This window comes from Mesoplodon bidens (genome assembly GCF_964165515.1).
Source record: "Mesoplodon bidens genome assembly, chromosome: 6".
In the NCBI taxonomy this organism is placed as follows: domain Eukaryota; kingdom Metazoa; phylum Chordata; class Mammalia; order Artiodactyla; family Ziphiidae; genus Mesoplodon; species Mesoplodon bidens.
The window spans coordinates 30,911,341-30,937,203 of NC_138162.1; the positions used below are offsets into that span (position 1 = coordinate 30,911,341).

The 25,863-nt window shown below is 40.7% G+C and overlaps 1 protein-coding gene and 1 long non-coding RNA gene across 2 annotated transcripts in view; one reads left to right on the plus strand and one right to left on the minus strand.

The window, feature by feature from the left end:
* SLC44A1 (solute carrier family 44 member 1) overlaps window positions 1-25,863 on the plus strand; it is a 207,384-nt gene that overhangs the window by 173,364 nt on the left and 8,157 nt on the right. The window lies entirely within an intron of this gene.
* Window positions 7,864-10,334, minus strand: LOC308619542. The gene is made up of 3 exons (XR_014016206.1): window positions 10,141-10,334; window positions 9,626-9,743; window positions 7,864-8,038 (listed from the first exon to the last, which is right to left on the minus strand). It is a non-coding gene; the product is annotated as an uncharacterized lncRNA (long non-coding RNA).

Consider the following 25,863-nt stretch of genomic DNA (forward strand, 5'->3'; position numbering starts at 1 on the left):
CTTGCTAAGCACAGTCCGCTGTTGCTGAGAACAGTGCGTAGGCCACCCTCCGGGACCATTCAGCTTGCTATGGACATCAGCCAGCACATTGTACTGAGGACTAGAGGTGTCAGTTAATCTGGCAAGATGGTTAAGTGGAAGTCAGCTACCACTCTTGTTACATCAAAGTGATAATTATATTTATCTCTGGGACATGGCATTAGGGTAATTTAATTTTTTCTTTGCTTATCTGTATGTTTAAAATATTCCTGTATTGTTCTTTTTTTTTTGAAGTAAGCTCTATAGTTTTTTAACATGAAAAAATATAGCTAAGTTAAAAAGCAAATATCCAGGTAAGTATAATAAGATGACAGCAACTAAACCCGAGTGATAATAGGCCAATAGGGTAGAAGAGAAATTCCCCAAAACAAATTCTATTATTTATAAGAATTTAATAAGAGCTAAGGCTACACCTCAAAATGAATAAGAAAGGAAAGAATTCATTTAATAAACAGTGTTTAGGACAATTGGCTTTCAGTTTGAAAACAAATCTAAGTCAAATCCAAATGGAATAAGGAATTTTTTTTTTAATTAGACAGAGGAAGGAGTGGGAAGGACTTAATAAATGTAGAAGAATTGGGGTGGGAGAGGGGGAAACATCAGGCTGGTGGAAGTTGGTGAGGTCCACGTCTCATACTCTGGAAACTGTTATGAGTGAGGCTCGTTTCGTGCACGTTCACTAAGTGTGTCTACAGCAGTGTGCTAAGCGTGTCCACATCCGATCAACAATCATTTCCTGAGACCTGCTCTGGTCAGTAGGATTTATATTCTGGGGACTCTGGTAACTTCACTCCCTGATCTGAAGTAGCTCACAGCCTAGTGAGGGAGACAGACAGCAGTGAAGGTGCTTCAGGAGCACGTAGGGAGGTGCTGGGTTATTAGGAGAAGCTGTCTGAACTGTGTCCTGAAGGGTGAGTGGGAATGAGCCAGATGATGAGAGGGCAGGAGGGAGGAAGGGAGAAGATTCTACCTAGAGGAATAGCACGGGCCATCATACAGAGACACGAGGACTCCTCAGTCGTTTAGAAAATCCAGAGCCAAGAATGCGTGGATGGGCAGCAAGAGGTGACCCCGGAGAGGATATGGGAGTTTTGCGCGTTCATTCAGACCTAGAGCCTGTGGGAGACTTGGGACGGGGGGAAGGGGGAAGGGGAAGCTCCCATTGGGAAATTTACAGGCCTGGTGACTAATTAGATCTGGGGGGAAGGGAAGAGGAATCGCGGAGGTGTACGCTCAGTGTGGGGTATGCCATTTCTTCATTTAAAGATAGGGACTTGCTCCAGATGGTCAAGTTCATCCAGGCTCTGAGTCTCTAATTCACTGAATATTGGAAATGTTTACCTTTTCTTCTCAGTGCAGTCTGATGCAAAATCTCTGTAATGATAAGAAGGAGCCATTTGGAGAAGGGTTTGAGGGCCTGAAAATATTTCTCTGTGCCAACAAAAATTTTTCCACTCCCTCATGAAGGAAATCTACCTAATTTCTGGTTTTCATTTAAGAGACCCCAACCCAACAATGGCTTGTGCAGCTAAAGTAACTGCAGACAAACTCTTTTCTCAGTGGCTCTAAGTCTGCTCTTTTGCATTGTCACCTTAACAATCTGTGTGCTTCTCTGCTAACAAGAAATACATACAATGTATTTTTAGCATATATATTTACATATTTATGCTCCACTTTTTTCCAAAAAGGCTTATGTACAGTAAGATTATTAAAATAAAAATAGAAAAGCAAAGACATAAACAGGAAGAAACAAATATGCTAGACTCTAGGACTCATATAGTTACAGGACAATGAAGCATTAAATACTTTGAGTGTCCTAGCAACCTAAAGAGAAAGAACACTAAGATTTATATAGAATGTTATCCTTTGATGGAAGAAGGTATATGCATTCTTCAAGTTACTGTGAAAACAAAAATAATCTGCGTATGGCTCTCAAACAGGGCTTGGGGAGCTGAGTTGGTAAAGTCCAAGTATATAACTTCCTGATTCTTTAACTGAATTTGTTACCTCATCCTTATGTAGACCCACCTCTGTTAGGACTTATAGGACATGTTCGTAAATATAAATAAAACAGAAAAGTAGTCTTTATTCCAAAGACATTTATGAAGTTTTATATTCACTAAGGATACAGAAATGAGAGACCTAGTGTTTGCCTTCCAAAACCTCATGGTCTGTTTAGGAAGGCAAATGAGTAAGCAGATGATTGTATTCTAGTGTACCAGCTGCTCTGAGCATTAACTCAGGAGTGACACAGAGACTGCCCAAAGGGGGGAGGGGCAGGGACACAGGGCTGTGGCAAAGGAGCCTTTTGGGAAAGGGAGGTAGTGTTCCCAGCGGAGGGAACAGCATGTGTGGGGAAATGATGTGTCTGTGACTCTAGGGTGTGGGGACATGAAACTGGAGAAGTCAGCGGGTATCAGACACTATTGAAGTGTCTTTGGGCCATACTAAGGGACTTGATTTCATGCTGAAGAAAATGGGGACTCACTGCAGGACTTTTAGCAAGGGAGGGCTTTATGATATTTGTATTTTAGAAGGAAAAAATCACTGTGACAGCAGTGGGCGAAACTTAACCTGATAAAGAGTGTTTGCCAAAAACTCACAGCTAACATCATACTCAATAGTGAAAGACTGAAAGCTTTTCTCCCAAGATCAATAACAAGACACGCATGCCTCTCTTGCCATTGCTATTCAGTATTGTACTGAGAGTTCTAGCCAGGGTAATTAGGTAAGAAAAAGAAATGAAAGACACCCAAATCAGAAAGAAAGAAAATCTCTCTCCTCAGATGACATTACCTTATAGGTAGAAAATCATAAACAATTCATACAGACACACACAAGTAGACTTAATAAACGATTTAACATTGTTGTGGGATACAAGATCCACACTCAAAAATCAGTTTTATTTCTATGCACTAGCAATGAACAATCCAAAAAGGAAATGAAGAAAACAATTCCATTCACAAGGGCATCAAAAAGAATAAAGTACCGAGAAATAAATTCAACCAAGGAGGTACAAGACCTTTACATTGAAAGCTACAAAATACCATTGAAAGAAATGAGCAAAGACGTAAGTAAATGAGAAGACACACATTCATGGATTGGAAAAGCCAATATTGTTAGAATGGTAATACTACCCAAAGTGATCTACAGATTCAGTGCAATCACTTTCAAAATCCTAATCGTCTTTTTTTTTTGTAGAAATGGAAATGGTGATTCAGAAATTCATATGGAATTGCAAGGAAGCCCATAGAGCCAAAACAATTGTGAAAAAGAAGAAAAAATTGGAGAGCTACCATTTCCTGACCTCAAAACTTACTAAAAAGTTATGGCAATCAAAACAATGGGGTAGGGCTTCCCTGGTGGTGCAGTGGTTGAGAATCTGCCTGCTAATGCAGGGGACATGGGTTCGAGCCCTGGTCTGGGAAGATCCCACATGCCGCGGAGCAACTAGGCCCGTGAGCCACAAGTACTGAGCCTGCGCATCTGGAGCCTGTGCTCTGCAACAAGAGAGGCCGCGATAGTGAGAGGCCCGCGCACCGTGATGAAGAGTGGCCCCCGCTTGCCGCAACTAGAGAAAGACCTCACACAGAAACGAAGACCCAACAGAGCAAAAATAAATTAATTAATTAATAAACTCCTACCCCCAACACCTTCTTTAAAAAAAAAAAAAAACAATGGGGTAATGACATACAGATAGATGTTGAAATCAATATTAGAATAGAAAGAATTAAAAGGACAGAAATAAAAGTGTGTGTCTGTTGTCAACAGAGTTTTCAACAAGATTGCCAAGACTATTCAATGAGGAAAGAATAGTCTTTTCAATAAATGATGCTTGTACAACTTGATATCTACATGCAAAAAAAGAGGTTGGACCCCCTACCTCACATCATATACAAAAATTAACTAAAAATGTATCAAAGACCTAAATACAAGAGCTAAAACTATAAACCTCTTAGAAGAAAACATAGAGGTGAATCTTCATCACCTTGGATTTGGCAGTAACTTCTCGGGTATGACACCAAAACACAAGCAACAAAAGAAAATTGGACTTCATCAAAATTAAAAAATTTTTGCTTCAGAGGATACTATTTTTTAAAGTATGAGAAGGCAACCCACAGAATGGGAGAAAATATTTGTGAATCATATATCTGATAAGGGTCTAGTATCCAGAATATATAAAGAACTCTAACACCCAACAGCAAAGATAAACAACCCAAAGCCCTTGAACTCTCCTATATACAGCCCTCCATACTGCCCTGATGTGTTTGCTGGGCTGCCACACTTGCTCTCCTGTCTTTTAGGTCATATCTCTCATTTTTCTTCAGCATAAGCCTGGTTCTGGGAGCTGATCCTGTTTATCCAAATTACAAAGGACAAGACTCTTGGGGGCTAAGCAGACCTGAGCAGGTATACTGGTGGAATAGTCATTAATTGAAGGACCAAGCCCAAGTCTTGCTAATTAATTTCAACCCAAAGGAGGTTCCAGTAGAGGAGGCCGACTCCAGATGTGAGTAAACAAAAAATCCCAAAACAGCAGTTGCCCAAATAAGACAGAAGTTTACATCTCTCACACATTGCCCAAAAGCAATGCATTATAGTGATCAATTAGGAACATGAGCTTCAATTCAAGCACACTTGTATCCCTTATGAACTATATGACGTTGGGCTTCAGACTCTCTAGGCCTCTGTTTTCCCACCTATGTATGGTATAATATAAGTATACATAATTATACTATATATTATATAATAATTATGTATTATTATTATTAATAATATATAATTGTTATTAGTAATATAATAGTGCCCAACTTCCCCACAAGCATCTGAATTCAAGGCACGCTCTGTATGAATTGACAGCAGGCTGTTTCAGTTCAGGGGAGTTATAGTATAATAGTGCCCAACTTAACAACGTTTTTGCGATGATTAAGTACATTATTGCACGTAAAATGCATAGGGCAGTGGCTATGCACATAGTAAATGCTCAATAAATATTATCTCCTATTATCGTTGGTGTTTTCTGCCTTCGTCTTGGATAGTTGAATGTTTTTACCACTGACGTGGATGAAGAATGGAAGGAGTGGCCAAGACTATAGGTTGTCTCCCCATATCTTTTCACTCAGTCTTTGATGACAGCAGTCACCTGGTTTTTAAATGGATATATAGCCATCCTGAACAAAGACTGCATTTCCCAGCTCCCCCTTGCAGCTAAATTGTGACCACGTGACTCAGTTCTGGCCAGTGGCATGTAAGTGGAAATGACATGTAACTATCAGGAAATGTCTTTAAAAGGAAGGGCCATTACTCCTTCCTCAATTTCCTTTTCCCTGCCAGCTGGAATTCAGCTGTGGTGGCTAGAGGTTCAGCAGCCATTCTGGACAACAAGGTGACCTTGACACCGGAAGACATGCATGATGGAACAACAAGACAGAAGGTGCCTGCATCCCTGACACTTTGGCACATCATGTCAACTTGGCTAACAACTTCCAGACTTTTGAATTAACTTCGGTCTTATGTTAGCAGCTATTATTTGGGGTTTTATTTTTTCATTACAGCTGAACACAATCCTAACTAATACCAAAGATACATCATATTTTAAGGTGACTTAGAGCTAAAAATGCTAGATATATAGTCCATGGGGTAATAATCAGAGCTCAGGAGCAGTGGACTAAATCTGATAGCATGGAGGATGGAGGTTAGCAGTAATAATGTAAAGTGCTTCCTTGTGTCCATAAAAGCAGGCTTGCAATGGCTAAATGAGATTGATATGGCCTGGGGGGGTCTTCCGAATGGATGCCTTGTAAAGGAGATGGTGGGGTGCCTGTCACAAGGTAAGTTCTCAGTGATGTGTGCCCCCCTTGGCCCTACCCCTTCCCCACACGCATCTGAGCTCAAGGTGTGCTCTGCATGAATTGACAGCAGGCTGTTTCAGTTCAGGGGATTTTAGGCTCTGTTAATAATAGTATGGTGTACAGCAAGAGGAAGGAGATGACTCTGCATTACTTTTTATAGGCCAGGCCGCACCTGGAATATAAACAAATGGGAGTATTTTCAGAGACAAGCCTGGAAAAGACATCACTTGGAAAAGAGACATCTTGGGATGGGGAAAAGGAAAAGAAATGATCATTGTGTGCAAACATCTGAAGGGATGTTACAGAAAAAAAAAAGACTTTCTATAATCCTGTCCTAAGCCGCTAAAGGGTTCTAATGGTTAGAAAGACAGATTTCATCAGTCACTTAGCTTATTAGTCACCTGATATTACTGTCAGGCTGTGGCAGTGACTGCTAATCGCCCTACCCAAAATCTGTCCCAGCCTTCTTCCTCGTGGATATAACCCAAATATTGTTCTGGTCACCAGCTAAAATACCCACCGTCTCATACTTCCTTGAAGTTTGAGGTGGCCATGTGACAGAGTCATGGCCAAGAAGGCCACGGCTTCTCTCACTTGAGCTGTCTTCTGGGCTTCCTGTTACATAAGAATTAAGCCCTGCCTTGTTTAAGGCACTGGATCAGGTTTCTGGTCAATGCAGCCGAGATGCCATCCTAATCCAGGAACCCTGCTCCGTTCTAGGAGGGGAAAGCCTTTCTTGTGGGGAAAAAAAACAATTGGCTTTTCCTGCTTTTCAGACAGGATGTGAGGTAGAAAGTGCTAAAAACTGGAACAGTACCAAGATGGGCTGAGCTCCAGGGAGGCAGTGATCCTCTTGACCCACAGAGGAATAGAATGCATGCAGAGGCTGTAGGGCACTTCTGCAGCTGCGATGTTATAAAGCAGTATTGAGTGTGGAGTGAAAGGTCGGATTTAATGACCTTTAAAGTCCTTTCTAGAACAAAAACTTTTCTGATGGTCAGAAAGTTAAAAATAGGTGAACTCTTGCATAGTAAGTTTTGGTCACTGAACAGATGGTGTTTTTCAGCTGTAGCCTGAAAAACTATAGTGGGATATGCAATTTTCATTACAGTTTCTAAGAAAGCACTCTCCCTCAACTCCCCCGGGGTAACCATATCATGGCGATTTAAAATTTCTAATGGAATTTTAGTTTGTTTTATTTATAGTAATGTAATTTATCCCACTGTTTACTACCAGGATTTTTATTTATCTTGGACTTACAAAGTTAACGTGGCAGTGAAACATACTCAGCAGCATTTTGATATTCAGATACACATGGATTTATTATTTTTGTCTGTGTTTTTAAAGCCATGGATTTATTATTTTTGTCTGTGTTTGAAAAAATGAATCTTGGTAATAAGATTCCTTCCTAACTATATCATTGGAATGTTTATATCCTATAAAATAACCATTAGGGATCAATTTAGAGGCCGAATTTCTGTAAACATGGCAGTGTTCTTTATGCGAAAGGGGGGCTTTTCCCCCTATCATGGTGGAAGCCAGGTTCTTTGATGGGGGTGAACGTAAGAAAGGATAGGCTAAGTCTTTACTGGATTCTGTGATTGATCCCCTGATGGGGATCTCAAGCCTGAGAGAGGAAGATGAGCTGTGTGACTTTGTGAAGGTACCCAGTGGTGACTGGCAGGCTGTAAGGACTCAGTAGGTGTTTGACGAATGAGTGAACAAATGAGTCCCCTTCCAGCCTGTCTCTGAGTTGAGGCTGTGAGATGATATTGTACAGTCTATGTAGGTGCAGATCAGTGTTTCTCAAAGCGCTTCACAGTGGGAGGTTGGAGGGAGAAGAAGATGGTGCTTAAGATGAAAATTACCCCCGGGCCCCACTCCAGACCTATTGAATCAGAATCTCCACAGCTGCAGCTCAGGAGTCCGCATTTTAGCATCCCCCCGCCCCCCCCCGCCACCCCCCAGTGATTCTCCTGTATAATACACTTTGAGAACTGCAGGTGTGTATACTGCCTGTTCCAGCTGAAGCTTCCACAGAGGGATAGGATCTTAGGAGACGGCAGTAATTCCACCTGGAGCAGGATTTGGGTGATCAGCCTCAAGAAGGCAGCCATAGCAAACGCGCTGGTCTCTGACGACACCTCCTGGTTGAGAGTAATAATTAGCAAAGGCTCAACCCCTCAAACTATTGATACACAGGGGTTTTCTCTTAAGGGGCCCAGATACTGAAGGTGCTGCATTTTAGTTCTGAATTCTAACAGCGATGTTTAATATACCCAAAGCCCCAGGTATCTAGGGGATATGCTTTTATATTTGTATCTTCTTTTCACTAGCTTCAAGTAGGATCAATATATATTTGAAAATTATCCTTCAATTATCTTACATGTTTCTTAGAACAAATATTCTTATTTCACATTTACTTGAAACATTACCAACTCTTGGATTTCCTCTGAAAGGATTTACTGAACTCTTTGGCTGGGGAACTTATTCTTTGTGGTTGTTTTAGAGGAAAAGTGAAAAGCCAGCTTTTATCTCTCATTGATGACTCCAGGCAAGATTTAAAAAAAAATTGTTTCATGATATCTTGGTTCCTTCTTTTTACTGAGCACCTACTTATGCCAGCCACCCTCTCAGAGAACTTGGGGCTCAGGGATGGAGAGGGCGCAGGCGTGGTCCCTACAGTGGAAGTGTGTGTGATGTGGAGAAGCAGTGAGAGGAAGAGTTGGAGTCAAGGAAGGTGAGATGTGGGAAAGATTCGTTCTTCCAGATCCTATATGGACATTACCAGGTCCCAAGCTCCCAGAAGAGAGACTGGTATGTGCTGAAACACAGAGGTGTGAAATGGCATCCGGGGTGAATGTCACAGGAAAGGGGTAACCTCCAAATAATTTGCCCTTATAAAGTGTGAAGTCAGTGGAAGTCAGTGGCAGGTGATGGGGCCAAGGAGTCAGGCCAAACCTCCCCCACTTGCCAAGGTTAGATTTCACCCTGTAGGTTGTGACTAACCACTGAAGAGCTTAAATTTAAGATGTGCTTTTTATCAGATTGTTTATTCCATTGGAATAGCAATACACAAAGCAGAGCACCTCCTTTTTATCTGATGGTCAACAAATTTAACTGAGTCCAAATTCCTGATTAAAGTTCCCTGGTGGTCCAGTGGTTAAGACTCCACGCTCCCAGTGCAGGGGCCTGGGTTCAGTCCCTGGTCGGGGATTGAACTAGATCCCACATGCCACAACTAAGACCCAGTGCAGCCAAATAAATAATTAAAAAAAAAAATTATATCTAGTAGTTGAGAATTTCATGCATATTCAACATGCAGAAAAGCCCCAGTCCATTTGAAAAGACTTTTAGCATTCTGGTAATTAGGTTTGGCTTGTGTGCTATAAGAGAGGTTTGGTGGGGGGAGGTTTTTGGTTTGTTTCTTTGTTTGTTTAGTGTAGCTATTAGTCAGAGCAGGCTCTCCATGCCCTTTATTTTGGAGCTTCTGCACTGCCTCCTCTTCCTGTGCTAATAGGGCCACATATGCAGCAGTGCCCATCACACAGACCCCGGGAAACCCCACAGGTGTCCTTAACAGGGCCAAAAGCTGAGCTCTGGTTTATATTCAGAGCCTGAGGCAGGAAATAAACCAATTCATTATTTTGTGCACAATTTTTCACCTTGAACATATAATAAGTGATAATGGATATATTTGCATGTTGCTTTTGACAACAGGAGGAGGTGCTTACCTTGGGGCCATGCTACACAATCAAGAAAGATGGACAAACACAATCTCTTTGTTTCTTCCGCCTCCCTTCTGCTTGGTCTTCAGCCACGCCATGCATAGCCTTACTCACTTGGCATAGTCTAGGAAAAAAACATGGAATTTGAAATCCAAAAGATTTGAATTTGAATCTTGTCTTTCCCTGCCCCACCTCCCACCCCATTATGTTGGCAAGTCACTTAACTTTTCCTCTTTCTCTACCTGGCAAAGGGAGCTAATAATACCTTCTCTTGAGGATTGAGTGAGAAAAAATATGTATAGAATACCTGAGAGCAGTGCCCAACACACAGCAGGACCTTAGTAAATGTTAGCTTCCCCCCCCCCTTTTTTTTCTATCCTTCCCTTGATACCAGTGAGTCATCAAAAGACCAGGAAGCACACAGCCTTCAGACTGCAACACTGGTAAGTGGCCATTAGTTCCTGCTGTTCTGTGCTGTTCTATGGAGTTTACCTCTGAAACGGGTTAATTAAATTAGAGACCTTTTCTTAGCTTACAGATTTTCTGTCCCAATCTCTCTGTCTAGAGGTAAGGACTCGTCGCGTTCACTGCCATTGCCTGGGCTCAGGGAACTGAGATCCCGCAAGCTGCACGGGGTGGCCAAAATTAAAAACAAAAACAAAACAAAAAGATTTTGAGCTCTTTGAAGTATGGAGTCTGACGGTCATTAACCAGCCACCCACCCTCCTTGCAGTTCCAAGAGGAATCCAGTTCTGTCAATATTTGCTCACCACAGGACAAGGACCACAACCCTGCCCGAAGACAGGCTCTCCTGACCTGTGGGCGGGGCTGCCCCCATCTGCACAGATAAGCAGACTGGTGCCTGACTGGCCCAACCCCAAATCAGGAGAGTGTCTCTTAGCCACTCATGCTGAAGTATGACTTTCCTATTGGTAGATATTACCTAGCAGACCAAGGTTTCTTACTCATCGGCCAAGTCAACAGCCTAAAGAACATTACCCTCAAAGATCTGGTCCAAAGGTAATCTTTGACTTAAAGGGACAGTATTTCAGGGACAGTTCCCATCGCTCATATTCTGTTCTGTTGTACTCATCCACTCTTAATGTCCTGGAAATGCCGAGAAATTGGCAAATTGTGACTAAACACAGTATGGCAGTGAACATGACAGTCAAAATAGAGCCAAATGACAAAAGATTGAAAAGCCACCAAAGAAAAAGACTCACAAGCTGAAGAACCCTTGTGTTAGCATAGAAACTTCTGGTGAGAAACATGCTAGTTTGCACAGCTTTTGTACTTTGAGTAGCGCTGGTATAAATGTCTGTCCAAGGGTGGCTGCAAGACAGAGCTGGTGACTGATGTGGGGAGATAATGATGATGCTGAAACATTACCCTGCTTTATTTGTACTTGAAGGAGTTTTTAAAACTGATTTTTAAAAAAAATTTATGGAAGCATAGTTGATTTATAATGTGTTAATTTCTGCTGTACAGCAAAGTGACTCAGTTATACATATATATGTCCATCATATTCTTTTCCATTATGGTTTATCAGAGGATATTGAATATAGTTCCCTGTGCTATACAGTAGGGCCTTGTTGTTTATCCATCCTATACATAATAGTTTGCATCTGTTAATCCCAACTCCCAGTCCTTCCCTTCCCTATCTCCTCTTCCCCTTGGCAACCACAAGTCTATTCTCTATGTCTGTGAGTCTGTTTCTACTTCGTAGATATGTTCACTTGTGTCGTGTTTTAGATTCCAGTTATAAGTAATATCATATGGTATTTGTCTTTCTCTTTCTGACTTACTTCGTTTAGTATGATGATCTCTAGGTGCATCTATGTTGCTGCAAATGGCATTATTTCATTCTTTTTTATGGCTGAGTAGTATTCCATTGTATATATGTACCACATCTTCTTTATCCATTCCTCTGTCGATGGACATTTAGGTTGTTTCCATGACTTGACTATTGTAAATAGTGCTGCTCTGAATATAGTGGTGTGTGTACCTTTTTGAATTATAGTTTTGTCTGGGTATATGGTCAGGAGTGGAATTGCTGAATCATATGGCAACCCTATTTTTAGTTTTTTGACAAACCTCTACACTGTTTTCCATAATGGCTACACGAACTTACATTCCCACCAAAAGAGTAAGAGGGTTCTCTTTTCTCCACCCCCTTTCCACCATTTATTATTTGTAGACTTTTTAATGATGGTCATTCTGATCGGTGTGAAGTGGTACCTCATTGTAGTTTTGATATGCATTTCTCTAATTATTAGCGATGTTGAGCATCTTTTCACGTGCCTGTTGGCCATCCATATAACTTCTTTGGAGAAATGTCTGTTTAAGCCTTTTGTCCATTTTTCTATTGGGTTGTATTTGAAGGATTTTAAAGTATGTTCAAAGTAATTTTTTTAACATCTTTATTGGAGTATAATTGCTTTACAGTGGTATGTTAGTTTCTGCTTTATAACAAAGTGAATCAGTTATACATTTACATATGTTCCCATATCTCTTCCCTCTTGTGTCTCCCGCCCTCCCACCCTCCCTATCCCACCCCTCTAGGTGGTTACAAACCACCGAGCTGATCTCCCTGTGCTATGCGGCTGCTTCCCACTAACTATCTATTTTACGTTTGGTAGTGTATATATGTCCATGGCACTCTCTCACTTTGTCACAGCTTACCCTTCCCCCTCCCCATATCCTCAAGTCCATGCTCTAGTAGGTCTGTGTCTTTATCCCGTCCTGCCCCTAGGTTCTTCATGACCTTTTTTTTTTTTTTTTTGTAGACTCCATATATGTGTTAGCATATGGTATTTGTTTTTCTCTTTCTGACTTACTTCACTCTATATGTCAGACTCTAGGTCCATCACCTCACTACAAATAACTCAATTTCGTTTCCTTTTATGGCTGAGTAATATTCCACTGTGTATATGTACCACATCTTCTTTATCCATTGATCTGTTGATGGACACTTAGGTTGCTTCCATGTCCTGGCTATTGTAAATAGAGCTGCAATGAACATTTTGCTACATGACTCTTTTTGAATTATGGTTTTCTCAGGGTATATGCCCAGTAGTGGATGGCTGGGTCCGATGGTAGTTCTATTTTTAGTTTTTTAAGAAACCTCCATACTGTTCTCCATAGTGGCTGTATCAATTTACATTCCCACCAACAGTGCAAGAGGGTTCCCCTTTCTCCACACCTCCTCCAGCATTTAGTGTTTCTAGATTTTTTGATGATGGCCATTCTGACTGGTGTGAGATGATATCTCATTGTAGTTTTGATTTGCATTTCTCTAATGATTAATGATGTTGAGCATTCTTTCATGTGTTTCTTAGCAGTCTGTATATCTTCTTTGGAGAAATGTCTATTTAGGTCTTCTGCCCATTTTTGGATTGGGTTGTTTGTTTTTTTGACATTGAGCTGCATGAGCTGCTTGTAAATTTTGGAGATTAATCCTTTGTCAGTTGCTTCATTTTCAAATATTTTCTCCCATTCTGAGGGTTGTCTTTTGGTCTTGTTTATGGTTTCCTTTCCTGTGCAAAAGCTTTTAAGTTTCATTAGGTCCCACTTGTTTATTTTTGTTTTTATTTTCATTTCTCTAGGAGGTGGATCAAAAAGAATCTTGCTGTGATTTATGTCATAGAGTGTTCTGCCTATGTTTTCCTCTAAGAGTTTTATAGCGTCAAGCCTTACATTTAGGTCTTTAATCCATTTTGAGTTTATTTTTGTGTATGGTGTTAGGGAGTGTTCTAATTTCATTCTTTTACGTGGGGGTGTCCAGTTTTCCCAGCACCACTTATTGAAGAGGCTGTCTTTTCTCCACTTTATGTTCTTGCCTCCTCTATCAAAGATAAGGTCACCATATGTGCGTGGGTTTATCTCTGGGCTTTCTATCCTGTTCCATTGATCTATATTTCTGTCTCTGTGCCAGTACCATACTGTCTTGATTACTGTAGGTTTGTAGTATACTCTGAAGTCAGGGAGTCTGATTCCTCCAGCTCCATTTTTCATTCTCAAGATTGCTTTGGCTATTCGGGGTCTTTTGTGTTTCCATACAAATTGTGAAATTTTTTGTTCTAGTTCTGTGAAAAATGCCAGTGGTAGTTTGATAGGGATTGCATTAAATCTGTAGATTGCTTTGGGTAGTAGAGTCATTTTCACAATGTTGATTCTTCCAATCCAAGAACATGGTATATCTCTCCATCTCTTTGTACCATCTTTAATTTCTTTCATCAGTGCCTTATAATTTTCTGCATACAGGTCTTTTGTCTCCTTAGGTAGGTTTATTCCTAGATATTTTATTCTTTTTCTTGCAATGGTAAATGGGAATGTTTTCTTAAGTTCTCTTTCAGATTTTTCATCATTAGTGTATAGGAATACCAGAGATTTCTGTGCATTAATTTTGTATCCTGCTACTTTACCAAATTCATTGATTAGCTCTAGTAGTTTTCTGGTAGCATCTTTAGGATTCTCTATGTATAGTATCATGTCATGCAAACAGTGACAGTTTTACTTCTTCTTTTCCAATTTATATTCCTTTTACTTATTTTTCTTCTCTGATTGCTGTGGCTAAAACTTCCAAAACTAGGTTGAATAAGAGTGGTGAGAGTGGGCAACCTTGTCTTGTTCCTGATCTTAGTGGAAATGGTATCAGTTTTTCACCATTGAGGACGATGCTGGCTGTGGGTTTGTCATATATGGCCTTTATTATGTTGAGGAAAGTTCCCTCTATGCCTACTTTCTGCAGGGTTTTTATCATAAATGGGTGTTAAGTTTTGTCAAAAGCTTTCTCTACATCTATTGAGATGATCATATGGTTTTTCGCCTTCAATTTGTTAATATGGTGTATCACATTGATTGATTTGCGTATATTGAAGAATCCTTGCATTCCTGGAATAAACCCCACTTGATCATAATGTATGATCCTTTTAATGTGCTGTTGGATTCTGTTTGCTAGTATTTTATTGAGGATTTTTGCATCTATGTTCATCAGTGATATTGGCCTGTAGTTTTCTTTTTTGTGACATCTTTGTCTGTTTTTGGTATCAGGGTGATGGTGGCCTCGTAGAATGAGTGGGAGTGTTCCTCCCTCTGCTATATTTTGGAAGAGTTTGAGAAGGATGGGTGTTAGCTCTTCTCTAAATGTTTGATAGAATTTGCCTGTGAAGCCATCTGGTCCTGGGCTTTTGTTTGTTGGAAGATTTTTAATCACAGTTTCAATTTCAGTACTTGTCATTGGTCTGTTCATATTTTCTATTTCTTCCTGGTTCAGTCTCAGCAGGTTGTGCATTTCTATGAATTTGTCCATTTCTTCCAGGTTGTCCATTTTATTAGCATATAGTTGCTTGTAGTAATCTCTCATGATCCTTTGTATTTCTGCAGTGTCAGTTGTTACTTCTCCTTTTTCATTTCTAATTCTATTGATTTGAGTCTTCTCCCTCTTTTTCTTGATCAGTCTGGCTAACGGTTTATCAATTTTGTTTATCTTCTCAAAGAACCAGCTTTTAGTTTTACTGATCTTTGCTATCATTTCCTTCATTTCTTTTTCATTTATTTCTCATCTGATCTTTATGATTACTTTCCTTCTGCTAACTTTGGGTTTTTTTTGTTCTTCTTTCTCTAATTGCTTTAGGTGCAAGGTTAGGTTGTTTATTTGAGATGTTTCCTGTTTCTTAAGGTAGGATTGTATTGCTATAAACTTCCCTCTTAGAACTGCTTTTGCTGCGTCCCATAGGTTTTGGGTCTTCGTGTCTCCATTGTCATTTGTTTCTAGGTATTTTTTTTATTTCTTCTCTGATTTCTTCAGTGATCACTTGGTTATTAAGTAGTGTATTGTTTAGTCTCCATGTGTTTGTATTTTTTACAGATCTTTTCCTGTAATTGATATCTAGTCTCATAGCGTTTTGATCAGAAAAGATACTTGATACAATTTCAATTTTCTTAAATTTACCAAGGCTTGATTTGTGACCTAAGATATGATCTATCCTCGAGAATGTTCCATGAGCACTTGAGAAGAATGTGTATTCTGTTGTTTTTGGATGGAATGTCCTATAAATATCAATTAAGACCATCTTGTTTAATGTAGCATTTAAAGCTTGTGTTTTCTTATTTATTTTCATTTTGGATGATCTGTCCATTGGTGAAAGTGGGGTGTTAATGTCCCGTACTGTGGTTGTGTTACTGTCGATTTCCCCTTTTATGGCTGTTAGTATTTGCCTTATGTATTGAGGTGCTCCTATGTGGGGTGCATAAATATTTACAATTGTTATATCTTCTTCTTGGATCGATCCCTTGATCATTATGTAGTGTCCTTCTTTGTCTCTTGTAATAGGCTTTATTTTAAAGTCTATTTTGTCTGATATGAGAATTGCTACTCCAGCTTTCTTTTGATTTCCATTTGCATGGAATAGCTTTTTCCATCCCCTCACTTTCAGTCTGTATGTGTCCCTAGGTCTGAAGTGGGTCTCTTCTAGACAGCATGTGTACGGTCTTGTTTTTGTATCCATTCAATGAGTCTGTGTCTTTTGGTGGGAGCATTTAATCCATTTACATTTAAGGTAATTATCGATATGTATGTTCCTATTCCCATTTTCTTAATTGGTTTGGGCTTGTTATTGTAGGTCTTTTCTTTCTCTTGTGTTTCCTGCCTAAAGAAGTTCCTTTAGCATTTGTTGTAAAGCTGGTTTGGTGGTGCTGAACTCTCTTAGCTTTTGCTTGTCTGTAAAGGTTTTAATTTCCCCATCAAATCTGAATGAGATCCTTGCTGGGTAGAGTAATCTTGGTTGTAGGTTTTTCTCCTTCATCACTTTAAATATATCCTGCCAGTGCCTTCTGGCTTGCAGAGTTTCTGCTGAAACATCAGCTGTTAACCTTATGGGGATTCCCTTGTGTGTTATTTGTTGTTTTTCCCTTGCTGCTTTTAATATGTTTTCTTTGTATTTAATTTTTGATAGTTTGATTAATATGTGTCTTGGCGTGTTTCTCCTTGGACTTATCCTGTATGGGACTCTCTGTGCTTCCTGGACTTGATTAACTATTTCCTTTCCCATATTAGGGAAGTTTTCAACTATAATCTCATCAAATATTTTCTCAGTCCCTTTCTTTTTCTCTTCTTCTTCTGGGACCCCTATAATTCGAATGTTGGTGTGTTTAATGTTTTCTCAGAGGTCTCTGAGACTCTTCAGTTCTTTTCATTCTTTTTTCTTTATCGTGCTCTGCAGTAGTTATTTCCACTATTTTATCTTCCAGGTCACTTATCCGTTCTTCTGCCTCAGTTATTCTGCTATTGATCCCTTCTAGAGAATTTTTAATTTCATTTATTGTGTTGTTCATCATTGTTTGTTTTCTCTTTAGTTCTTCTAGGTCCTTGTTAAACGTTTCTTTTATTTTCTGTATTCTATTTCCAAAATTTTGGATCATCTTTGCTATCATTATTCTGAATTCTTTTCAGGTAGACTGCCTATTTCCTCTTCATTTATTAGGTCTGGTGGGCTTTTACCTTCCTCCTTCATCTGCTGTGTGTTTTTCTGTCTTCTCATTTTGCTTAACTTACTGTGTTTGGGGTCTCCTTTTCACAGGCTGCAGGTTCGTAGTTCCCATTGTTTTTGGTTTCTGTCCCCAGTGGCTAAAGTTGGTTCAGTGGGTTGTGTAGGCTTCCTGGTGGAGGGGACTAGTGCCTGTGTTCTGGTGGATGAGACTGGATCTTGTCTTTCTGGTGGGCAGGTCCACGTCTGGTTGTGTGTTTTGGGATGTCTGTGGCCTTATCATGATTTTAGGCAGCCTCTCTGCTAATGGATGGGGCTGTGTTCCTGTCTTGCTAGTTGTTTGGCATAGGGTGTCCACACTGTAGCTTGCTGATCATTGAGTGAAGCTGGGTCTTGGCGTTGAGATGGAGATCTGTGGGAGATTTTCGCCGTTTGATATTACGTGGAGCTGGGAGGTCTCTTGTGGACCAGTGTCCTGAACTTGGCTCTCCCACCTCAGAGGCATGGCACTGACTCCTGGCTGGAGCACCAAGAGCCTTTCATCCACACGGCTCAGAATAAAAGGGAGAAAAAATGGAAAGAAAGAGGATAAAATTAAATAAAGTAAAATAAAGTAATTAAAATAAAAAATAATTATGAAGAAAAAAATTTTAAGTAAAAACAAACAAACAAGAAAAAACGGATGGACAGAACCCTAGGACAAATGGTGAAAGCAAAGCTATACAGACAAAATCACACACAGAAGCATACACATACACACTCACAAAAAGAGAAAAACGGGAAAAAATGATATATCTTTGCTCCCAAAGTCCACCTCCTCAATTTGGGATGATTCGTTGTCTATTCAGGTATTCCACAGATGCAGGTACATCAAGTTGATTGTGGAGCTTTAATCCGCTGCTCCTGAGGCTGCACAGTGAGATTTCCCGTTCTCTTCTTTGTTCTCACAGCTCCCGGGGCTCAGCTTTGGATTTGGCCCCGCCTCTGCGTGTAGGTCGCCTGAGTGCGTCTGTTCTTCGCTCAGACAGAATGGGGTTAAAGGAGCAGCTGATTCGGGGGCTCTGGCTCACTCAGGCCGGGGGAAGGGAGGGGTACGGAATGTGGGGCGAGCCTGCGGCGGCAGAGGCCGGCGTGACATTGCACCAGCCTGAGGCGCGCCGTGCTTTCTCCCCGGGAAGTTGTCCCTGGATCAGGGGACCCTGGCAGTGGCGGGCTGCACAGGCTTCCGGGAGGAGAGGTGTGGAGAGTGACCTGTGCTTGCACACGGGCTTCTTGGTGGCTGCAGCAGCAGCCTTAGCGTCCCATGCCCGTCTCTGGGGTCCGCGCTGATATCCGCGGCTTGCGCCCGTCTCTGGAGCTCCTTTAAGCGGCGCTTTGAATCCCCTCTCCTCGCGCACCAGAAAACAAAGAGGGAAGAAAAAGTCTCCTGTCTCTTCGGCATCTCCAGACTTCTCCCGGACGCCCTCCCGGCTAGCCGTGGAGCACTAGCCCCTTCAGGCTGTGTTCACGCCGCCAGCCCCAGTCCTCTCCCTGCGCTCCGACCGAAGCCCGAGCCTCAGCTCCCAGCCCCGCCCGCCCTGGCGCGTGAGCAGACAAGCCTCTCGAGCTGGTGAGTGCTGGTCAGCCCCGATCCTCTGTGCGGGAATCTCTCCGCTTCTCCCTCCGCACCCCTGTTGCTGCGTTCTCCTCCGCGGCTTCGAAGCTTCCCCGCTCTGCCACCCGCCGTCTCCGCCCGTGAAGGGGCTTCCTAGTGTGTGGAAACCTTTCCTCCTTCACGGCTCCCTCCCACTGGTGCAGGTCCTGTCCCTATTCTGTGTCTCTGTTTTTTCTTTTTTCTTTTGCCCTACCCAGGTACGTGGGGAGTTTCTTGCCTTTTGGGAGGTCTGAGGTCTTCTGCCAGCGTTCAGTAGGCGTTCTGTAGGAGTTGTTCCACCTGTAGATGTATTTCTGATGTATTTGTGGGGAGGAAGGTGATCTCCACGTCTTACTCTTCCGCCATCTTGAAGCTCTTCCCAAAGTAATTTTTATTTTGCTTTTAATAAGCTCAAAGAGTAGGGAAGAAAATTGTATTTGCATTGTAGTTTTACAAAGGGAATATCAGCAAATACACAAGTCAGGAGAAAAAGCCTTTGGACGGGTGATCTGTCCCAATGTGGCATTTAGAAGACTTGAACATCCTATACTGCAGGAAGCTTCCGGATTGCTCTGGATCTCCTAACTTGCAGGTACAGCCAACTGCTAATTATTAGTAGAAGTTAATTTAGTTAATTCCTATCTTCTAACTGGTTGAGAATCCTCTTAGAAGGCATCGTGTTCCCATGCTGGCTGCCCTGATGGTTAGAGAGCAGGGTCTGCTGCCTTGAACTCTCCACAGGCTCCCTGCTCTGTCTTCTGGAACAGCTGGTGCCTGTGTTATTTGACAGCCTGTCTATCATTTTATCAGAGGTCTCTTTTGTCTGCCATTATTTAGGACAAATGCCGCCTTCACCAGAGCCCTTCCCATCCAGGATCCCCTGATCCTAGTGGAATATGCCCTGTTGCCTGCAGTACCTCCAACATTTTGGCAAGATGAGAGGGGAGAGACTAAATGCCCTATTTTACTCCTTGTTAGATTCCTAGGAAGAGGGAGGAAGTTAAAGCACTTGGTTAAATAAAAGTCATGGTCGTCTGTAACTTTTATTAAGAAATGTTGGCCTCCTATTGGGATTCAAAAATTAAAGTTATCACAACATTCTTTAATATGTCCTGGAGACATGTGTGCACGGTGGGGTATGAGAGAGAGAATTAGAAAGACTCTTTCCTTCCCCTGAAGAGCATGTATTCCCTTTTTAGATATCTCTTTCTTTTCTTCCAAAGTGAGGAAGTCTGCAAAGTGCCAGAATGTTGAGTTGATTATAGTCAGTGCAATGCCTGTTTGAGTAGGTTGGTCTAGATTGATCTGCTGTTGTATTGCTTCAGTATCCTACTGAGAAAAGAATTGCAAGAGCCCATTCAGAAAGACACAGATATATAGCATAATTTTGGTAAATAAAAAGCGTTCAGCAAATATGGAATAAACTAATAAATATCTAGAGTTCCGAAGATTTAACCACATCGTATATTTTTAAAAGGCAGTTGTTAATTCTTTTAAAAATCATTTTACTCTATTTTTCATTACAAAACAATACCTGGAAATGGTTCCTCTGGCTTTCAAATAGATGGTCTGATTAATAAAATGCATTAATATTTTATGACTCAGATGTGGTATGATGGTGTACACTGTTCCAGAAAGAGCCACCACTTACTAAACACTAAGTGAAAGCTACTATGGGCTTTAGGTGCATTATCTCCTTAAATGCTTACAAGAATCATAAGACTAGAATGGTGTTTCCATTTTAAAGATGGGAACACAATGACTCAGAGACTTAGGTAGCTTACTAGACGTCAAAGAGCCTCTAGCAAGTTACTTAAGTAAGTGTTAGAGCTCTGGATTACAGGGATTTTCTAATAGCCCATGTTTAAAAAGAGATCAGTGGTACTCATGATCAAGGCTTGTGTTAGGTTCACAATACTCCAGGAATCTCCTTTTAATTCCTTGGACACATAGGTACACTGTCATTATTTTCCAGCCTTTCAAGGGGCCTAAGTCTCCAATGACTGGTAATAAATATGGTGTTATGTGTGCTGAATGAAGTCTTTCACTAAGTGCCAGTTGAGAAAAGATATTGTTGTTGGGTTGGACACTCCTATCTGAATTACAACAATAAGGAAGTCCACCGGTGCCTGGTCATAGGTCATAGTTAAATCTAGCCACTCAGGTGTTCAAACCAAGTAGTATGGGATATACTCTCAGATCAAGACATTGGGAGTTGGCCCTAGTGTGCACAAAGAGGCCTCATGCTGGGAACTCCCGCCCTGACCTCTGGTCTCCTCCATCCTTCTCTGTCAGCTCCCAGGAGACAGACCCCTGGCTAGGGCAACCCTGCCTCAAAGCCTGGAGAAGTGATGTGGCCATTGGCTAAAGTGTAAAATTTGCATAATATTTTAAAAGCTCATTGGAAAATGATACCTTCTAAGTTACAGTTCTTTGGGGGAAAGCCTGGTCTCCGTGTCCTATTCACAGTCTGCTCAAAGGTAAATATTTTTTTCTTCCAAATTCTGAGTGGCATCACCAACCTAAATGAAGAAGGAATTTTAACTAATTTGGACTGCTATCCAGAGAGAAAGAAGTTTGTGGGTGGGATATCCAAGTCATCCAATTCAAAACTCTAGCGTCTTCTATAGCTCTTCCTCTCCCAGTCACCTCGCAGCCCCCAACAAGGAACAAAGCTAGATTTATCTCAGGCCCTGTGTGGGATATAGTAGGTACTTGATAAAAGTTTAGTTATTGAATGAACAAAGGAAAAGTGGTAAGGAGAAAAGGAAAGAAAAAGAGGGAGCGTACTGAGAACCTCAGTATTCAAAATATGCCCTAATATTAACAGTGTGAGGAAACAGCTCTTTTAGAACTTATTTGGCAATGTGTATTAAAAATCTAAAGAATGTGCACATCCTTTAACCCAAAAATAGAGTGTTTAGAAATTAAGGATGTGTGAAAAGATTTTGCCATAAACCAGAGTACTGTTCCTAGTTATAAGATATCACAACCAACCTAAATATCCAAATATAGGGAATCAGGTCAACGAATTACGTTACACCTACACCTGTTCTTCCCCGGTCCTTCTCCTCTCAGAAAATAGCACCACCGTTAAACCAGTTGCTCAAGCTGGAAACCTAGAATCATTTAAAAATTTCCCTCCTTCTCTTTCAACTTGTCATTCCGAGTCCTACCGTTTTCTAAAATATACAGGGTATCGTTTTGTAGATGTATTAACTTAAGCAGGTAATAGATGCCATCAAGCCTAAAAGCCAATATATAAGGAAGGTTGAATGCTTTCAAGGGTTTATTCACCACCGATAGAGGAAGATGTATCCTCTGCACATCCCTGGGAGATGACTAGGAAAAAGAAAGAGCTATGAAAGTCATTGTTTAAGTAGCCAGGTAAGTGGGCGTTGATGACTCTACAAATATCATGGAAGATGAAATTAATCTGAGAGCCACGGAAAAGGAAGAATTAGAAAAATAGTGATATAGGATTTTACATATAAAACATATATACAGTACTATACTTTATGGATAATTTAAGAGGTTTTTCAAAGTTCATTTTGACTGGATAGGATCAGTACCACCTTAAGATCCTGAGCATCAGGGTCCTCACCCTTGCCCTCTTCCCTCTGGACCCCTTCCAAAGGGCAAGAAGTCAACCCAAAGCCCACTTCCTTCCCCTGAGACCACAAAGGACCCCAGAACTCCCTCCTCAAACAAGGCCTGCATGGCTCTCTTCTCCAGGCACTTCCTCCTAAGGGTGGATCCTGGCTATGGCAGGTGGTGTGGTTGGAGCTTGGATTAGTGGGTTCAGGTATCCACAAGCAAGTGTTAGGGCAAACGGTGGGGAGAGAATGGGAGAAGGGTCTTCTTTTGTCCTCTTGTCTCAGCCCTGAAAATGTTAGCAGCCACCCTGGATGCAATATTTACCGCTGACTTTTGGGACTGGATGGGATATTAATTTCATCTTCCAACTCCCCACGCCGTTATATCTCATATCCAACTATTACCTCTACGCTACTCCAAGCCCCCAGCATCTCCTGTTTGGGTTCTTGCTGTACTCCACTAACTAGTCTCCCATCTTCCACTGTTTCCCCCGCAATCCACTCTTCAACACGGAACCGGCAGAGTGAGCTTTCTAAAATAGAAATCAGACCATGTTACTGCCACAGACTGAAAGTACAGTACCTACTCCCTGCCATGGCAGAGAAGCGCTCCAGCTGCATCTATCCCAGCCTCATTAAGTGCAAGCTACAGTGAGTACCTTTCAGTTTCCAGTGCTTCCTAAGAATTTTTTTCCACCTCAGGGCCTTCAAATACACTGCTCTCTCTGCTTAGAACTTTCTTTCTCAGTTATCACATGACAGATTCTTCGTCCTTCAAGTCCAAATTTTTTCCCTCAGGCAGACCTTCTGCAACCAACTTATGTACCCCTATTTTTGTCTCCTAGTATCCATTTTTTTCCTTCGTGGCATTTCATCACAAATCAGGCTTCTATATTTCTTTTTCTTGTTTACTTGTTTAATGCCTGTTTCCCCCTCATCAAATTGTAAGCACCATGTTCATAATGTGTATATCAGAAGTTAGCACTGCATAGTACATCTATGCAATTAAGTAATCTATCAATATATAATGGAATACTATTTAGTCAACAAAAATAAAGTTTTCTATGGATATTACTGGCATAGAAAATTGCACATGATAGAATTTTAAATGAAAAAAAGGTGTAATATAGTAATATATATAGTATATATATAGTAATTATATAGTAATTATACAGTAATATAATCCCATTTTTGTTTTTATAAACGTTAATGTATGCTAACGTATGTTTACATATATATTATATATGTGTGTGGGTGTTTAAAAACTCTGCAAAGTGTAACAGTGGTTATCTGGTTTGGAAAATTGTGACTGTAGTTTATTTTCTTAATTTTGCTTAACTTTTAAAATACTAATTGTGTATTACCTTCATAAGAACATATTTTAATTTTTATAAATAAATAAATACCTCATATCTACCTGTAAAGAAACTATCGCAGTAAGCTGACGTTTTACCTTGAAGCAGTCTAGATGTCCAGCATTAAGGGAATGTTGAAGCAGGGTATGGCACGTCAGTTCAACAAAATGCTAAGCATCCATTAAAAATCATTGTGATGAATGTCACAGCATGGAAAATCCTACTTATATAATATTAACTTAGAAATGAGTAGAAAATGGGATGAAATAATAGAAATAATTTTTAAATGATGTCATTGCTTTCAAATGACAGAATTCTGATTTGTTGTTTGTTCGCCAAATGTCCTATAACATCACTTTCTACAGTTAACTTTTTTATTTTTAAAGGAAGTATGTGCTTGAACAATTTATGTATGATCTCACCTTGTTACATGTTATTTTCTTTTGTAAGAATATTTGTGTAATTTAGTCTTTCTATACCAACTATGTAAAAAAAAAAAAAAGACTCAAATTTCCTCGGATGTGTAATGCATCACTAATTCCACAAGGTGGCAATGTCATAGTTATTAAGCAGCTTTAGAGAATTTGCTGGGGTTACGTCGTGCATTGCATTCTGCCTAACATTATTTTTCCTCATGTTTGATCTTGATTTACATTGAAATTTACATTCCTTTAAGGTCCCAGGATTGTAATATGTTTTATGTTTTTTATTTTTAAATTAGAAATTAAATAACTCCCTTAGCCGGGAAAAAATTCCTCTGCCTTCACTACTACTTTGCTTCTTAAATCTTTTCCATTTTAAAAAATAACAATCAAGGGCTTCCCTGGTGGCTCAGTTGTTGAGAGTCCGCCTGCCGATGCAGGGGACACGGGTTCGTGCCCCAGTCCGGGAAGATCCCGCATGCCGTGGAGCGGCTGGGCCTGTGAGCCATGGCTGCTGAGCCTGCGCGTCTGGAGCCTGTGCTCCACAACGGGAGAGGCCACAACAGTGAGAGGCCTGCGTACCGCAAAAAAAAAAAAAAAACAATCAAATAATACCAACTGCTATTTCCTGAAAGCCTTTTTATGAGTGACTCATCGTGTTGGGTCTTTATATACATTTCCCCATTTACTCTTTTTTTTTTTTTAACATCTTTATTGGAGTATAATTGCTTTACAATGGTGTGTTAGTTTCTGCTGTATAACAAAGTGAATCAGTTATACATATACATATATCCTCATATCTCCTCTCTCTTGCGTCTCCCACCCATCCTCCCTATCCCACCCCTCTAGGTGGTCACAAAGCACCAAGCTGATCTCCCTGTGCTATGCGGCTGCTTCCCACTAGCTGTCTATTTTATATCTGGTAGTGTATATATGTCCATGCCACTCTCTCACTTCGTCCCAGCTTACCCTTCGCCTTCCCCGTGTCCTCAAGTCCATTCTCTACATCTGCGTCTTTATTCCTGTCCTGCCCCTAGGTTCTTCAGAACCTTTTTTTTGGGATTCCATATAATGTGTTAGCATACGGTATTTGTTTTTCTCTTTGTGACTTACTTCACTCTGTATGAGTGAAGGTCCATCCACCTCACTACAAATAACTCAATTTTGTTTCTTTTTATGGCTAATATTCCATTGTATATATGTGACACATCTTCGTTATCCATTCACCTGTCGATGGACACTTAGGTTGCCTCCATGTCCTGGCTATTTGTAAATAGAGCTGCAATGAGCATTGTGGTACATGACTCTTTTTGAATTATAGTTTTCTCAGGGTATATGCCCAGTAGTGAGATTGCTGGGTCGTATGGTAGTTCTATTTTTATTTTTTTAAGGAACCTCCATACAATTCTCCATAGTGGCTGTATCAATTTACATTCCCACCAACAGTGCAAGAGGGTTCCCTTTTCTCCACATCCTCTCCAACATTTATTGTTTATAGATATTTTGATGATGGCCATTCTGACTGGTGTGAGGTGATACCTCATTGTAGTTTTGATTTGCATTTCTCTACTGATTAGTGATGTTGAGCATTTTTTCATGTCTTTGTTGGCAATCTGTATATCTTCTATGGAGAAATCTCTATTTAGGTCTTCTCCCCATTTTTGGATTGGGTTGTTTGTTTTTTTGATATTGAGCTGCGTGAACTGCTTGTAAATTTTGGAGATTAATCCTTTGTCAGTTGCTTCGTTTGC